The 17,776-nt window shown below is 40.0% G+C and overlaps 1 protein-coding gene across 3 annotated transcripts in view; it reads right to left on the bottom strand.

Annotated features, from left to right (window-relative positions):
• The window catches only part of LOC149319090 (dachshund homolog 1-like), a 426,364-nt gene that overhangs the window by 212,700 nt on the left and 195,888 nt on the right, over positions 1-17,776 (bottom strand). The window lies entirely within an intron of this gene.

Below are 17,776 nucleotides of genomic sequence, written 5' to 3' on the forward strand. Positions count from 1 at the left end.
ATTATTAGTAAAATGTTTTTTTATGTTTTTCTTGTATTTTATTGGAATAGATACAGTCATACTTTGACGTAGACTCATTGGTGTTTTAAAGGACCCTCATCTCATGTGGTTTAAAGGACCCTCACCAACTCTGATCCAGAAGAGAATGAAAAAGATGCTTCTTTTTGCCTGTTAGCCTGTTGTTTTTCAAACATGCAGCAAGAGATCATGCATAGTACCTTTGGTCCTTGAAGCCTGGGCATTTCCTGGCAAGGACAAATGTTTGGTTTACCACCAAATCTGTCCAAACTGAGTTGATCCGTGTACATAAACATATACCCCAACCAACTTAAACAGAGGTCTGGCACTCTCTGTCCTAGGAAACGCCAGCCAGATCCAAGATCCAGAAACTGCCAAGGCATCCTAAATTGTACTGGTCTACAACACTGCTGCGTCTGGAAAACACTCCTTCAAGAAACAGAAGCTGCAGATCCCCAACAATCTAGTGTCTGTGACTAGCCCAATCAATTACAAAACCATTCAATGGAAAAGCTGAAGCTGTAGTTCTGTGCTGCACCAATTGAGACACACCAGCATAACACAAAAGGTTAAGTTGTGAACTGGGCAAGAGGTAATTACGTCTTCATTCCAAATGTTTATTGTGCTTATTTGTTTCATGTTCCCCAGGCCATTTGGACCAAGTATGCTGGTTGCCATTAAAGACATTAGATGAAAACAGTCGATCTATAAAAGCAATTATCACACACACACACACACACACACAGAGTAACTATAAGTATTTGTTTTTCTGCTTCTGGTATCCATTTCCCAAAATGTAAAAGAAAAGAAGTGTTAAAAAAAAGTCTGCCTATTACAGTTGCTAGCAGTGGTTATCATTAATATTCTGAAATTGATAAGCTGTTTATGTCTGGCATTCTTCCTGCTGATTATTCAGTGAGACAGGCCACTTTATAAATATCTCATCACTCCAGCGTCACACAAATTTCATCGACAGTGCTCCTGCACAGCTATTAGCAATATGAATCTAACCATTACAAGAGGGAGGAAAAATCGAACATGTGGCATTAATACGCAGTCCTGGTTCCTAACCATCTGATAGGCAGATGGCGTAAAGTGGATTCTCCAGCTGAAATGAAGGGGCACATCATTTAAAACCTTGTTTGCATTCTAACTGATATCAGTGCCATATTGATATACATGATACATCATGGCAGTATTTGAACAATCTAGGTTGTTCCAGTCATAAATGTTTACAGCCTTGTTTTTTATCTTTAGAAGCATGTTCTGAAGCGCGTATTTTTAATTTATGAAATCTATTGTTTACTTCTTTGGAACTAGAAGATTAGCAAGACGCAGGAATATGCAATTGCTTCAACCACCACTGATGGATGAATAAAGTACAGGGTGGTGTGTGTATTTTTTTCCCCTTCAATAAAGACCGTTAGTAAAGGAATTAAAAATTAGCTTAGGCATTTTATGCATTAAATACATTTATTCATTAAACCTCCCAGCTTTTACCCCATGTGACATACTTAGAAATTTAATGCTTTAACACAGCTATTCATTTAAAGCTCTCACTGTGTGCAATTAATCTTGTCCAACAATTTAATTCAAAAGGCAAAACATCAAAAAAGTAAAGTTCAATTCAACAATTGTGGTTCTGAAGTAATCTTTCCTACTGCTGACAGTTCTTATAGACTCATTGGGAAAAGTCTGTTCAAGGTGTCTTGTAAGAGCTGGGTGAGCCTGACTTATAACTCAATTCAAAGCTCTTCAAGTCTTAGTAAGCATCTGGGCCTTCACTTAACTAGAGAGTAAGAGGGGAAAAAGCAAACACTGAATGCATTGCTTTTACAAATCTCCCTTCTTCCTCACAGTGCAAGCTAAGAAAATAATTTAAACATATCTAGGAAAGCTCAGGCTAGAGATTCAAATTTATAAAGTATGAAAAAGGATAGCTTGTTAGTTTTTTTTTGGGGGGGGGGGGTTAATATAAAGAAAATGGTTACAGTGAGTCCTCCACATTCGCTTGGGTAAGGGGGTGCAGGGCACTTGTGAAAGTGGAAAAACTACAAATAAAAATACTATGTTATTTTTATTTATTTTTTTGCCTGAGAGAACACTTCCCAATGAATCTCTAGTTCCTCCAGTGCAACTCCGTGGCCAACAACTTCCCAAAGATGACCTATCATGCAGGAGGACCTACAGATTCCTAGAGAGAACAATTATCAAATCTGAAAATAATCAAGGCCCGGTACAGATGGGCATTTTGCAGTGTCCTCCCAGCGAACTAGGGCTAGCTGAAGCTGGGCATGTAGATGCCCAGCAGCCCTATTCTGCAAGGACGCCACCACCATGGCTTGCCGCCTTCCACATGGGAGGCACCATGATGGTGCAAGCATCATGCAGCACCCAAACAGCGCTAGCAGGAAATGATGCAATTGGTGCACGCGTGCCTGCCAATCTCACCCCTTCCAGGATGCGGCAATGATGCAGGGCAAACAGGGGTGGCACGGAGCTGCCAATCTGTAGAGCCCCCAAATCCACAAAAGCCCAATCCGCAAATGCAGAGGTCCAACTGTCCTAACATTAACTTCCCATACAAACATTAATACACAGCCACCTGACAGTAAACACAACATTTTGCAGCAGAATACCTCTGTGAGAATGACTCCATCCATGGGAGTATATCTTCTCTGAGACTCACTGTGGATGCCCTGGTCTGACAGTATCATAGGCGCATTCCACACATGCCCAAAGTATGTACTAGGTACATACTAGGGTTAGGAAAGGGCGTCCTTTCCGGACGCCCTAACCCTAGTACATACCTAGTACGTACAAAATGGCGGCTCCCATTCTACATGGGCGCTGCTATTTTGATGTCATGGACACTTAGCGTCCGCACGTCGTGGTGCAGTTATGATGCCACAAATGCACCACTGGCACCTTGCAGCATCATTACCACACCGCAAGAAGAAGCCACTTTTTGCAGCTTTTTTTGCTGCGCTGGAGAACCGCGCGGTTTGTCTGCTGCAGTTCCCTGGTGCAGCAAACACTGGCGCTGGCAGAGCACCCTTTTTGGGCGCTCTGTAAAGCGCCCTTGATATGAAAGGAATTGGCAGACCTTCTCCATGTCACCTTGTGTAGTCAATTATCTATCAAGGTCTGTCATCTCATCCATAGCATTTAGATGACAGGTGAACATTTGTTTGTTTAGTATTGTCTTCAGAATTTTAAAAAAATTAAAAAATATTCCTGATTACTTAATTAAGGTCTGGGCAACTAGAAGGATTTCCATGTCACATTGCCCCCATGGGGCCTTGGAGGGCCATATGCCTACACTGCAACCCCACTTTTACTTGCAGGGGGGATAAAAACTCAGAATGACCACCCTCCTCCAGAGAGGACTTTTTTTTAATACCAAGAAGTAAATGGGAAGAGACCTTAAAAAAAAAAAAGGAAGCAAACCAGAAACTGATTTCCAGTTTATTTTCTGGTTTTAATAAATTCCTCTCCAGAACCTAAAACAGCCTGAGAGGGCCCCAAAATATGGGGAAATTGCACTCTTTTAGTAAAAAATGAATAAATAAAAGAGCTTTTCTCACAAATACAGAAGGTGGGCTGAGGATTGAAAAACATCCTCAGGACTGCATTTGGCCACTCCTGTCTTGTTACTATTAATCCAATGTCCTATTTATTAAGAACTGTCCTTGTTTGTTTGTTTGTTTGTTTTTGTATCTATTTGTAAAAAGTCCCTTACTACATTTATTTGTTTGTGTCTGCTTTGAATTGCTAGAATCCCCATACATCTGAAATATTCCCAAAACTAACACTTGCTTCAGGAGTGGCTGAGATAGTGACACCTTTATTTTCTGATACACCTTCATTTTTTTTAATATACACAAACTCTGATTCATGCACAAATTATTTTAAAATATTGTATGAAATTATCTTCAGGCTATATAAATAAATGTTGCATTAAGACTTGGGTCCCATCTCCAAGACATCTCATTACATGTTTATATGCAAATACAGGTATTTCAAAATCCTAAAAGGTCAAAAAGCCAAAACAACTCTGATCCCAAGCATTTTGGATAAGGGAGTCTTAACCTATATTTAAAATTTTCCTAGCCAACAGTTAGGACAAATGTATTTTTCCACTTGGATTCCAAATGATTAAGCGGAATATATTATTATTATTATTATTATTATTATTATTATTATTATTATTATAGAAGATCCATAAATAATAGAACAAACCAATACATATTTGAAAGCATGTTCCATTGAATTCAGTACATCTTATTCTTAGGTAAGAGGACTGCATCTTAAGAATGCAAATAAGCTTCTGGCTTTTAAATCTATAGAAGACAGAAGGCCACAGAGTTAATTGTGCTATGTCCAGACACAGTCACGTTTAAAGTAGATTCATGTTAATCATGACTAACATATGTCCCATTAATTTCAATTAGTAAATTTCAGTGAGACCCTTGGATTTCAAACAGGTCTACTCTAAACTTGATTAGGCCTGAGCACAACCGAGTGAGTAAAGTGTTTGCAACCCAATGAATAAAGTGTTTGCATTCTCTCTCTTAGGTTATATCAAAGAAATGTTAGATCAGGACAGTTGGACCCAAAAAGGCTTACTGGTTTGGTAGCACATATACAATATATACCGGCCAAATGGAATAAATTCTATCATCATCATCATCATCATCATCATCATCCTCATCCTCATCCTCATCCTCATCCTCATCCTCATCCTCATCCTCATCCTCATCCATCATCCAATTCTCCTTAATGGGGCTCCTATCCACCTTCAAGGAAATCTAACTATGTTCCCGTGCATGTTTCAACAGAAGCCTTCCTGAAACTCTTTTTATTTCCCTAAAGGGGAAAACTAGCATGTTAAAATGTCATTTAAATGAATATGGCATTATTGTTTCTTCATACTGATTTCCAAGGAATTTCTACACAATTAATGTCCTGTGGAATGGGCCTGATTTGTTTAAAGTATGTTTGAAAAGAATTTCCTCTCCTTTCAAACCACTATTAAGATTTACTCACTAATAACATTCTCTTTTTAAAAAAATATACTGACAATTAAACTAAAGAAAGTGGGTCCCTCCCACTTAGGAAAATCAATATTAAAGGATATATAATAAACAGATGCCAAGAAACAATGACTGCATTTTCTGTGAGGAGTCTGAAATATCTCAGTTGTACATATGGAATCAAAACAATTCAATTAAGAGTGGAGTTGTTGTTTTTTTAACAGTCATGTCTTCAAAAGCAATAGATTCTCCATCCTCATCCAGTCTCTTGCATTATTCATTTCATGTGCAACCTCAAGCTGGACTATAAATTGTTACTTTATCTAATCAAAGGCGACTTAACTCTACAGAAGGTCAAAGGTTTAATTTTGTGAAGTATTATCTTACGCTAGGAGTTTAACTGAAAAATAGAAGAAGAAAAACAGCCAAGAAACTGGTAATAAATGAACCTTTATAGCCTCAGGCACTAGTCTAGTTAATAAACTTTCATTGAAGGTTTCTTTCAACTGTTATGGACAAGGAGGTTAAAAAAAATCTTAAATTACAGCCATGTGTGACTTTTAAAGGGGGAATTCTTTTTTATCTCAACCTCTCTTGCCTCGAAGTAAGACAAAGAAATTGTCTTCAATGTCTTAACCAAAAATGCATGCTTTCAAACTGATTTTAAAAAAGCAGAGATAAATTTTGCATAAAAGCAGAGATCAGCTTTAGGGAAAAGAACCATGAATGCTTCTTGTATATGATCAGCCTTGTGATCTTATCTCTTTTAGCCAAGTTCCCTTAAAATGTGTTAAGGATGCACTAACTCTTTCATGAAAACAAAGCCATTTAGGATTAAATGAACACACATACTTTCTGTCCTAAGGGAGGAAGTGGAAACTTTCCAAAAAGGAAGGCTTACAGTCCAATTCACTACATGTTTCCTTGAAATAAAGCCCTGCTGAATTTAGTAGGACTTACTTGCAATAACTTTGCATAGGTTTGGAGACTCTTCCTAGGGAATAAGCCCCATTGTCTTTAATAGGACTTCCTTTTCTTACTTCAAAAGAAGTGTTAATTTACAGTTCCTACCATATTACAAAATAAAAAGATTTGTCATCACAATAGCATATAGCATATAATTTCACAAACTCTTGTTGTCATATCAAGATGTTGTCATATCAATATCTATCCTAATACAATGGGCCCACGCCATATGCGGGTGCACTGTAGCATTAACATAAGTAAACAACTAAATTACTCCCATCAAGAAGAAAAATGTGCCATACCATGAACCATATTATAAATAAATTGGTCTCCTGTTTCCTTGCATATGTCATGTTCATAGGTTTGATCATATAGATCATATCCTTACAGGCCAAATTCTCATTCATTCATAATTGAATTGGCGACTTTATTTGGAATTTTCTTTTAAGTAAATATATTGGTGGTGTTCCTCTCTTCCCAAAAACAAAACAAAACAAAACAAAACAAAGGGTACAAAGCCAGCATGAATCCCAAACATGTGCCAGAAGCAGGTTATAAATTCTGAGATAAACTATGAAAGTATCTACATATTAATAACCGCAGGCTGCATCCACACTGCAGAAATAATCCATCTTGACACCTATTTAACTGCCATGGCTCAATGCTGTGGAATTCTATGCAATGTAGTTTATTGTGGCACCAGAGCTCTCTGACAGAGAAGGCTAAATGTCTCACAAACCACAGTTCCCCAAGTTCCATAGAACTGAGCTATAGCAGTTAAAATGGTGTCATCCTGAATTATTTCTGCAGTGTGGATGTAGCCACAGATGTTTTGAGGACACTTCAAGTCAATATTTAATGCTTAAACAGCACAAATGAAATGTTGCCACCAATGTTATGCATTTACACATTGTCTAGCAGCTTATGAGTGGTACAATGGGTATATAGGGCCCTGTTTACGTGGGCCTTTTAGTACGTCCTGATGATGTACTAGGGTTGCTCGGGAGCGTTGTTTTTAGACGTACCTTAACCCTAGTACGTTGCGAGGACATCAAAATGGTGGCAGCATGTCTACATGGGCACCGCCATTTTGACGTGACGGATGCCTAGCGTCCACACGTCCCAGCACGCTTGTGACTCTGCAAGTGCGCCATTGGCACATTGCAGCATCACAAGCATGCCGTGTAAAGAACCCATCTTTTAAGGGTTCTTTTTGCTCCACGGGGAAGCCCTGCAGTCTGCAGGCTGCGGCTTCCCCACAGAGCAAACTAGGACGGTGGGAGACCGCCCGCTTTGGGAGGTCTGTATCCTGCCTATATCAGCCTGTACACCTCTAAGTCTGAGAGAAGGTTATATCGAGCTGTGTCCCTTCCACTGACAGGAAGACAGCCCCTAGCGGAAAGGGGTGGGGGACCATCACTCTGAGGAATGTGCTGCTACATGTATGTTCACTGTATCATGTTTCTGTGTTAGAAAGTTAACATACCATTTGGAGAACATCTATGTGCACCCTCATAGTCCACACCATACATCAGGGTTGCATATGGCATACTGTTCCTTTCTTCCCTGATTTGGACATCATGCCTGTAACACACATGAGGCTGTGAGTTTTGAAATGTGAGCATCCACTCATATTCTTGGTAAGCCTACATGGTCATTCCTGTTTATGGCTCTGTACCACTGTTAACATAGACACTGCATGGTGCGGATGATGTCTCTTACTGGTACTCATGAACAACTCAAAAATGGGTCCCTTAGTATGGGTCAGACCCCTTCTGGTCTTGAGAAACATACGAGCTACATCAAGCTATTTGCAAAATAAATGTCTTACATGAACAGAAGTGTGAAAAAGTCTCACTAATATCACATGGGTCCTCCTGGGCTGCATCCACACTGCAGAAATAATCTAGTTTGACACCACTTTAACTGTCATGGCTCAGTTCTATGGAATTTTGGGAATTATAGGCGCTTTACAGACCGCCCAAAAAGAGTGGTCTGCCGGCGCCACTGGTTGCTGCATCCAGGAACCACAGCGGACAAACTGCGCGATTCCCAGATGCAACGAAAAAGAAGCTGCAAAATGCAGCTTCTTTTTGCGCCGTGGAAAATGGCGCCGCAAGTTGCCAATGATGCACTCACATAATTTCCACCGGACAACGTGCGGACGCTAGGCATCTGCGATGTCAAGATGGCGGCGCCCGTGTAGAATGGGTGCTGCCATTTTGTACATGCTCAGCGTGTACTAGGGTTAGGGGTGTCCAGAAAGGACACCCCTTTCTAACCCTAGTACGTGCCAAACATGTACTAGCCGTCCATCTGTAATGGGCCATAGTTTGTGAGACATTTAGCCTTCTGTGTCAGAGAGCTCTGGTGCCACAATAAACTACATTGCATAGAATTCCACAGCATTGAGCCATGGCAGTTAAATAGGTGTCAAACTGGATTATTTCAGCAGCGTGGATGCAACGTATGTTAACTTTCCTTTTTTTAATGCACTGATTAAAACATAAAATAGAGAGGCTGCTGCTCAAAGTATCTGCATTGGTCATACAGTTAAAAATATGAAATTACATTACCAAGAATTTGAAGTTCTTTATCCCTTTAATTTAGCCTAATATTTTGCAACACAGACACAATTAATTAATTATAAGAATGCTACATTTTAGAGTTACTGAAAGAACATGTTCATGCCTGCAACTGCAAAAAATGGAGCTAAATAATCTTTATCTTTCTACCACCGCCACTTTTTGCTGTTTTTCCCCTTTGCACTGCTGCTAATCAATATTTTAACACATAATGTGAAGCAATGGAACTCAGTCCTTTGGCTGAACTAACATCATACACTGAGGACTTTATCAAGGAAGAAGCAAGTGGGCACGTGTCTGTGACAATTCACTGATAGGAGAAGCAAGCGGCTATGTGAACCCCAATCAAGCATTTTAATGATTGCCTCAGATGTTGCTGTCAAATAACCACAGTACAACTTGTTGGAAGTAAGGCCACAACTTTATTTGCAAACAATTGGTAGGGTTGGCACAAAGCATAAGGACAGGATCTGTGCAATCAAACCACCTGATGTAGTCTGATTATCCAAACCGGGCACCCGCCCGGTGCTTGGGATGACCTAGGGGCTAAGAAACACAACTTGACCGCAAACCTTGTCTTGCGTTCACCAATTCACAAAGCCCCTAGTCACCGGGAGGCGCTCCTGCGTTCTGGCCCCCGCAATGGCCAAACGCCTGCCCTATTTGCCCCCGGGTACCTATTGACTCCCAAACCAGAGCTCCATAGCCCTGGTACCACAACATGCAGATCCTGGCCTATGCTGCCGCCAAGTTGTGACTAAAAACCACCTAACAACAGCGGTGGGTGGGCGGGAGAAACACCAAGACTTGCTCCCTTCCACAGCTTGGCTCCGCTCTGCTCGAAGCCAAGCAACCGACTGAGAGAAGGGGCCAGCAACACGGCCTTATATAGGCCTAGGCCCCTCCCTCCCTGCGTGCTATGCGGGGCCCCGCCTCCAAGGCCCAGCCCACCAATGGGCAGCCTTGGAGGACCGGAAGCCCCGCACCAACGAGACCGGCTCCCAGAGCATCACGGAGCGGAAGGGCCACCCCTTCCGCCCCCGCGCACCAACAGGGAGCCGGGCAAACCCCAGAGCACTCTGGGGCTTGTAGTCCAGCCGCGTCTAGCGGCAAAACGGTCTGCCCGGCGAGGCGGGCGACCGTTGCTTTATGACGTTTGCATGGCCATTTATTCACGGTAAGCACCCCGTATGATAAAGTCCATTGCTGAGCAAAAGTCCAGGAGATGTTTAACTGTCCTCTCACATTCATAACAGATTCCCCATGCCTTTCTTGTAAGCTCATTCAGGACATGAAAAGGTCTCTTGCCTAGGGAAAAAAATATATTAATATTTATAATGTTAATGTCAAGTATGTGGGTGAGAACAACTCAGTGAAAAGGAAAGACTGTCAAACAGAGTCTCTGTTCAAATTCCCAAAAACATATGTGCACAAGTCTGAAGCTAATAAAGGGCTGAGACAAAGGAGAAATAGTAGCTAGAAATTGAGATTTAGAAATTCTGAGTTTCACTTCACTAGTAGCTGCAGCTATCAGCTCTTAAAATAAACAATTCCAGTACTATGTGGAGCCTGTAGAAGAACTCACATTAGGTCAAGATGTGGAGATGGACAGAACCAAAGCCAAACACAAAATAGGCCTATTTATCCAGGTGTACATCCTAGGTAGCCTAGGCTTTTAGCAACGATGAACTAACTGGTCCTGTCTTAATGTTAACTAGCTCACGTCCTTACAGAGGTTCTATACTGTTAAAAGATTTGATGAATTTTTGCATTTTAATATGTGCCTGTTATTAAATTTTAGAAAAGTGGTTTGTATAACAGTCTTTCATGCCTTTACGTATCACAGCACTTCATTCTCAGACATGCTGCTATCAAATGTGTTTTGCTTACAACTGAGGTAGGTCAAGATGAAGCCATCATAACTATGTATAGTAGACTAAAACCTTTAAACTCAATGAGTTGTGGTTTTTTGTGGGGGGGGAGGTTGCGAAAGATTACCATATATACTCAACTATAAGTCGACTTCAAGTATAAGTCGAAGGCAAGATTGGGGGTAAAAATTATGGATTTTGCTATGACCCGTGCATGTCGAGGATAAAATTTGGGGGCATATAGCAAAGGATCTAAAGGATGAAGCAAAGCAAAACAATGTAAAAAACTTACAAAATTCCAGCAGACATAACTCTTTGTGCTTACTCTTAACACTGGATGGGTGAGAGAGTAGAGGGGGCTAGTGCCTCACATATTATACTCTTGCTTTTTACCAGGAAATGGTTCCTTCCTTTAAAGAAGAGTTAAGATACAGTAGTTACATTGACCCATGGATAAGTGGACTCATGTTTTTTGGGTCAATTTTTTGACCTAAATTTCTAGACTTATACGTATACAGTAGCTAAAGAACTAAAGGATTAAACTAAAATCATTTTGCAGATGTGTACTTCAAATGAGACTTTTTAACTGCCCTTTGAATCTAAAGCATTTGAACACGAGTGGGAATTGTGTGACCTTCCAAATATTTTTTTAAACTCTACCTCCCAGCATTCCTCAGCTTTGGCTATGCTGGCAATGGGATGCTGGGAGCTGTAGTTCAAGCATATTGAGAGGGCTGAATAATTTCCAGCCCAGCATGCATGCACATACACACACACACACACACTTTGTAATAAAGCTCAGATACTATATATATATATATATATATATATATATATATATATATATATATATATATATTATATGCTTTGTAATAAAGCTATTTGGGATACTAAGCTGTTTTCAACTCAAGTCAGGGCTTGTTATATATTGTATTCAACTATTCCAAACATACTTTGGACTTTGCAACCAAGTAATTTTGAGCATCAGCAGCATTAGTAGTTTTTAGTGACTTAAAAGGGGATGAGATGTGACAGCTCTCTCTGGCAAGCATTTTAAGAATTATGATTTTTGAGGAGAATGAAATAGGGCATAAACCTTTATTTCTAACTCTGAGCTAGTATAAGGGTATTTTTAATGCACATTCCACATAAAAAAAAATCACAGGTCAGAAGCTAATTTGATTTGATAACCGAAAGCAAGCAGAATAAACAACAAGCAAAACAAGCGTACATGTCTCACCAAGCCAAAAAAGATTAGCACAGGTTACATATTAAGAATCTGCCACTAAGATTATTTTTGGTGGTTTTTTTTTTACCACAACTGTTTTCTCACATCAGTAATACCATAAACCAGAGAAAGGGGCAACAAGCATGAGAGAGGAGCATGGGAGAAGACCTACACTCCCCCACCTTGTACCTCTCCCCAGAAGGGTAGAAGCAATCTGAGCCAGACTGGGAAAATACATTAAGACTATTTTGATGAGACAAATACCATTACATATTATTGGCTGTCATCAGTAATGGATATTTTAGGTCAAACAAAAGACATCTCAAAACAGACAAAACAGAGGTGCTTTTCAGCTTTGGAAAGGCAGACCAGGAAGCAGAGATTCACTCTATGCAGAATGGTGTTACACTCCCCCACAAAACACATGTTTACTGTACATTTTGAGTGCACTCCTGAATTTAGCTCTGAGCCTGGAAGCTCAGATTTTTACAGGCGCCAGGACTGCATTTGTACAGTTAGAGCTATGTGTGCCAGTTGCACCCACTCTTGGGGGAAAAAATTGATCTGGCCATGGCAACAAATGACTTTGCTACACCCTCTATGGATTGTTGTAACATGCCCTACAATGGGCTGCCTTTGGAAAATATACAGAAACTTCAGCTGGCCCAAAGTAAGCTGAGGCTGGCAAAAGGAGACATACAGCTTCCTTGTTGCAACAGCACCACTGACTGCCAATCTTCTTCTGGATACATTTCAAAATGCCAAGGAGGACTTATAAAACCTATATACTGTGGGTCCAGGCTACCTGAAGGCGAGAAGAGCCATCTTCCTATATGAGCCTTCCTGGGCTTTAAAACCTTCACAAGAAACCCTTTTCTTGCCCTGCTACCTTTATAGGCATGTCTGTGAAGACCAAGGGAGAGAGCCTTCTTGGTGGCTATTCTCAGACTTTGGAATTGTCTCTCTAAGGAGGATAGGAAGGCTCCCCATTTGCTGTCAGTTGCTAGAAAAACATTTCTATTCCAACAGGCTTTTTGGAACTGACTATAAGGGTTTTTAATACTATTTTGTTTCACTATCTTTTATGTACTACACATTTATTCTAAAGGGTTTTAATTTCAAGGACAGTTTAATTTCATTTTAACAAGAACTTTTCGTATATCTTTAGTTATGCATTTGTAAGTGTTTTCATCTGTATTCATGTTAATTATTGTAAGCCACCTGGAATCCCAGTTTTGCAGGTTATAAATGAATGAAGAAGAGGAGGAGCGGGAGAGAATAATACCTTTTATTTGCATACCCATCTGGTGTCCTTTCAGGAACAATATTTTGAAAGAGGGTGCACATTGGTCTCCCCCCCCACACACACACACACCCCACCTTCATTTCATACTACTTGTTTTTACTCCAAAGTAACATCAATTTGCTGATGCTATCCACTGAGTAAATTTTATAAACACTTAAATGCACCCATACAATAGCTATGCAAGCCAGAGGTGTAAATATCTTTCTTTAACCATTTTACCCCATATTAACATTACTGTAATGACTGTGTTGTATTAAAAATAATGCTCTTGCAAATATTGTGTGTGCTTCCCCCCCTCCCCAATATTAAAAAGAACAGGTCTGAAAACCTTGGTGAACTTGTTACAACTTTGTAAAACATTCACTACATTGCTTATGTGCATGTGTAATTGGACAAGCTAGGGCTATTATAGAAAAATATACTGTTCTGATGGCTTGTTATTCAGTAAATCATTCCTTTCTGGAGAGGAAATTAACCTTGGATATGTGCTGATGATGCTTACTACAATTCACATTCTCTTGTTTTCTACATTGATAAGATAGAATTGATCTTTTTTATTTATTTTTTGTAATAGGAGCATCGCATTTAACATTAAAGGGGGAACACGGATTGGCTAAAGACAGTATATATAGCTTACCAGATGAAAACATCCATGTAGGACAACTGAAGTTCAAGCTCCATGAAAACAGAGAAGAAAGTTTATTTTCCAATGTGGATTTATCACATAGATATGTTCTGATATGGATCCTCTTAATTTATGAGACCTTTTCATCCTGACCACTGAGGATAGGGCAAGAAATAATAATAATAATAATAATAATAATAATAATAATAATAATAATAGGAGAGAGGGTGATCTGTAACTATTGCTTTCAGAAAATCTCTAGCAATAGATAACTCCTCAAAATTTGAGCTCCCTCACGCTCTCTCTGTCTCTCTCTCAGTTGCTGAATTCCTGCCCTGCTGCCTAGTTCTCATCTTCTCCCCATCCCCTTACCCCCACCTCAAAAGAATTTTCATTCCACAAGATTTATTATTATTATTATTATTATCATTATTATTATTATTATTTTCTGCTTAATCTCAGGGAATCCAAGTGGATTACAACAGCGGATTAAAGCAAACTAGTCTGAAAGATCTGAGGCAGGGATGGATTAATCAATGTATTTTCAGTCTATGTTACTTTTATACGTGTGTATGTGTACAGTCTGCCCACCCTTACCATGAGCTTGCCATCTGCAAACTTGAGCCTCTGCAGATGGCAAGCCCCTTTGGCCCTAATTGCAGTGCATGGCTGTGGCAGCACATGTGTGCACCACCATTAAAACCCATGGGATTTGAAGTTCAGCATTTTTTGGCACCTGTGGCAGGGTCTGGAATGGAAAATCCACAGATACTAAGGGCCAACTGTATGTATATGTGCCTTCCAGTTGCTGGTCTATTTATGGTGACTCGGTGAATACCATAGGGTTTTCTTAGACAAGGAATACTCAGAGGTGGTTCACCCAATTCTTTCCTCTGAAATATAGCCTACAACACTTGGTATTCACTGATGGTCTCCCATTCAGTTACTAACCAGGTCTCACCCTGCATAACTTTCACAACCAGACAGGTTCTGATGCCTTTAGGGTATTTAGGCCTATTTTTATATGTTTGTTGTTCTAATGTGATGGTGTGACCAGTATGGATATAATGATACCAAATTTGAAAACAAGATCTGAGATCAAATGGTATATGTATACATGTGCTTGAATGAGATCTATCAGAAAAATATGTAAATTTATCTTTTTCACAGTTCAGGTGATATGCTTGTGTGTGTACATTTACAGGTTTGTAATAACAATAAAAGGGACATGATGGTTTAGTGGTTAAGATGCTGACTCACAAGGTCAGCAGATTGGCAGTTCAAGACCCAAGCACCTCATGATGGAGTGAGCTCCTGCCACTAGTCCCAACTTCTGCCAACCTAGCAGTTTGAAAACATATAAAAGTGCAAGTAGATAAATAAGTACCACTTTGGAGCCTCGACATTTAGTTATGCTGGCCACATGATCATCTTTGACAACGCTGGCTCCCTTGGCTTAGTAATGGAAATGAGGACCACCCCTTACAGCCAGGCATGACTAGACAGTTTTGTCAAAGGGGAAACCATTTACCCGTATCTTTTTAATAACAATGAAATTCACATCTATTTTTGGAACTAACTTTTACTATTCATACAATTTACTATTCATTGAAGCTACTTAACATTAGTCTACAAAAATGTCATTCTTAGGGGCTATCCAGACCGGCCTGAAAGGCCAGCCTAGGGCAGAGTCAGGTCACAATGCCTTCATGATGCATGCCCAAGTCCGCCCCCCCAGGGTGCCCTGATGCCAGACAGTGCACGGCATCACGATGCACCTCTGGCACTGTGTCCAGATGATGCAGTGCCAAATGGGCTCCATACAGCTGGGCCGCCATGGCTATGGTGCCCTTTGAAGGGCACAAAAAGGAGCCACTTTTTGCAGTTCCTTTTTGTGCCCTCCAGAGGCCAGATCGGGTCCATGATGTGAGGTTGCCACGGCCCTGATCCAGCTGAAGAAGGGGCAGCTGCATGCCCCTAAGTTTTATATTTAGAATCTTTAAAAAACTTTTAATTATTTTACTAAATGTATTGAGTTTTCGACTATGACTCTTGCGAGACAACCGTTCCAATCCTCACTGAGTCATGAAACTCAATGGGTGACCCTGGGCAAGTCACACTCTCTCAGCCTCAGAGGATGGCAATCAGAAGCCCCCTCAGAAGAAACTTGCCAAGAAAACTCTGTGATAGTTTTACTTTATAGTCACTATAAATCAGAAATGACATAAAGGTACAGAACAACAAAGTGTAAGCACATAAACATTAGCAGCAAACAAAGCTAAGAAGTTCCCTATATAAATATAAATCGTTAAGGATAAGGAACAATTGTAAAATGGCTACTTCCAAACTTTTGGGCAACACTGACATTTCCCTTTTCTGGTCTCTGGTTATAAATCTCCAGACCCAGATGCAAAATTACAGAAGATGTTTTTACAACAGCATTTGGCTTCTTCACAGATAATATAAACAATTATTTTGGCAGCTTCAAAGATGCCTCTAGGTCAGATAGTTGGTTAGGCAGCAATCATTTGTTATGCAGCTTCTAGATTTTATAATGCATCATAGATGATTTGGGAATTCCATCCTAGCACAGAGCTTCCGTACACCTGTTTAATGGAGGAGCCATACATTACGTTAATAAAGAACAAACTTATTTGTGTGTGATCAAACAATAAGTTTTGTTTTTGTCAGCCTCTCCCCACCCCCAGTATGCATTGATTATGAAATTTGTTCCCTGTGGTATAACAACTCATAATTGAGAACAAGAAGGCTGAAACATGATAAACACACTGAATTCAAGTGTCAGATGGAAGGATACTATCAAAAAAGTATCAAAACAAAAATATTTCAAAGCAACTTTTTTGATAAAATATTGCTGACTTCCCATGCTTGTCCCAGTAGAGATCATTTTTGTGGCCCAAGGCTGCCAGAGTTCAGATAAATTCTTATATTTCTACTTTTATATCTTAGAATTCATAAAAAATTAAACAGAGTCATGGGATTCTTAGCCAGGTTATTACAACAAATCCTCTATGGAAAAATGCTTTTCAGATTCTAAACACTTTGTGACAGTGCCATCATTTTGTGAGTACAACAGCAATCATACACTACTGAGATATTCACACTGAACTCAGTGTGATTTATTAACATGTGCAAAATGTTCCACTGAACTATTAATATACAGTACTTGAAATCAAACATGGCATTCAGTAATAAACTATTTGACATGGATGACTGGAAAGGATTTCATCCCAATGTGCCAGGGATTGGCACCACATTTGTACCCACTCACCACAATTGTTTCTTTCCTGGAAACTTGCTGCAGATTGGCAGCCAATCAATAGGTCATGGACCAGCACTGGTCCATGGATTGGCATTTCAAGTAGCACTGTTCTAATACATTTGTTCTGCATACATAGCTATTTTTTCCATTTTCCACGTGGGAGAGTTCTCAACAACAACAAAAAACAAAACCAACATAAAATAGGCCTGTTACAGACTGCCAAAATAAAGCTGCTTTGGGTCTCTTTGGAGGTATGCTGTTTAAATGATGCATGCATCCTAAGAATCCGGAAGCTGCACCAAAGCTGCACTTCAGTGCTTAGGAATGGAGTGTGGCTTTGGCGCGACCTCCGGACTCTTAGGACCCATGCATCATTTAAAGAGCATACCTCCAAAGAGACCCAAAGCAACTTTATTTTGGCAGTCTGTAACAGGCCATAGTTTTTTTTAAAAAAAATCTGTCTTTAGTTGCACATGTTAAATGTAACATGTGGTTTTACCCTCAGACAACAGACTGTGGGATAAAGGTGTAATTTAAGTTGCATTCAGTTGTGCCTTTCCTTTCATACTTCCCTTCACACTGTCCACTCTGAGCCACAGTAGAGGCCTTGCTTTTTAGGCTCCTTTAGGAATTGGTACAAATTCAATTTATGTCTGTTCCGAATTAGGTTTGCTACCACCTCTTTTCCCTGATAGACTCATCTTTGACAGCTAAATTGCAGGCAGATATTACTTTGTCCTTTGTGTGGTTGTTCTGAAAGTTTTGCAAACAGTACATGCTGCCCTCCACATCCATGCATTTTTATGCAGTGAGTCCACGCCATACATGGGCTCCTTATAGGTGGCTTTCAGTATATGC

This window comes from Sceloporus occidentalis, unplaced genomic scaffold, assembly GCF_023333645.1.
Source record: "Sceloporus occidentalis isolate IW3139 unplaced genomic scaffold, rSceOcc1.0.p SCAF_2, whole genome shotgun sequence".
NCBI lineage: Eukaryota > Metazoa > Chordata > Lepidosauria > Squamata > Phrynosomatidae > Sceloporus > Sceloporus occidentalis.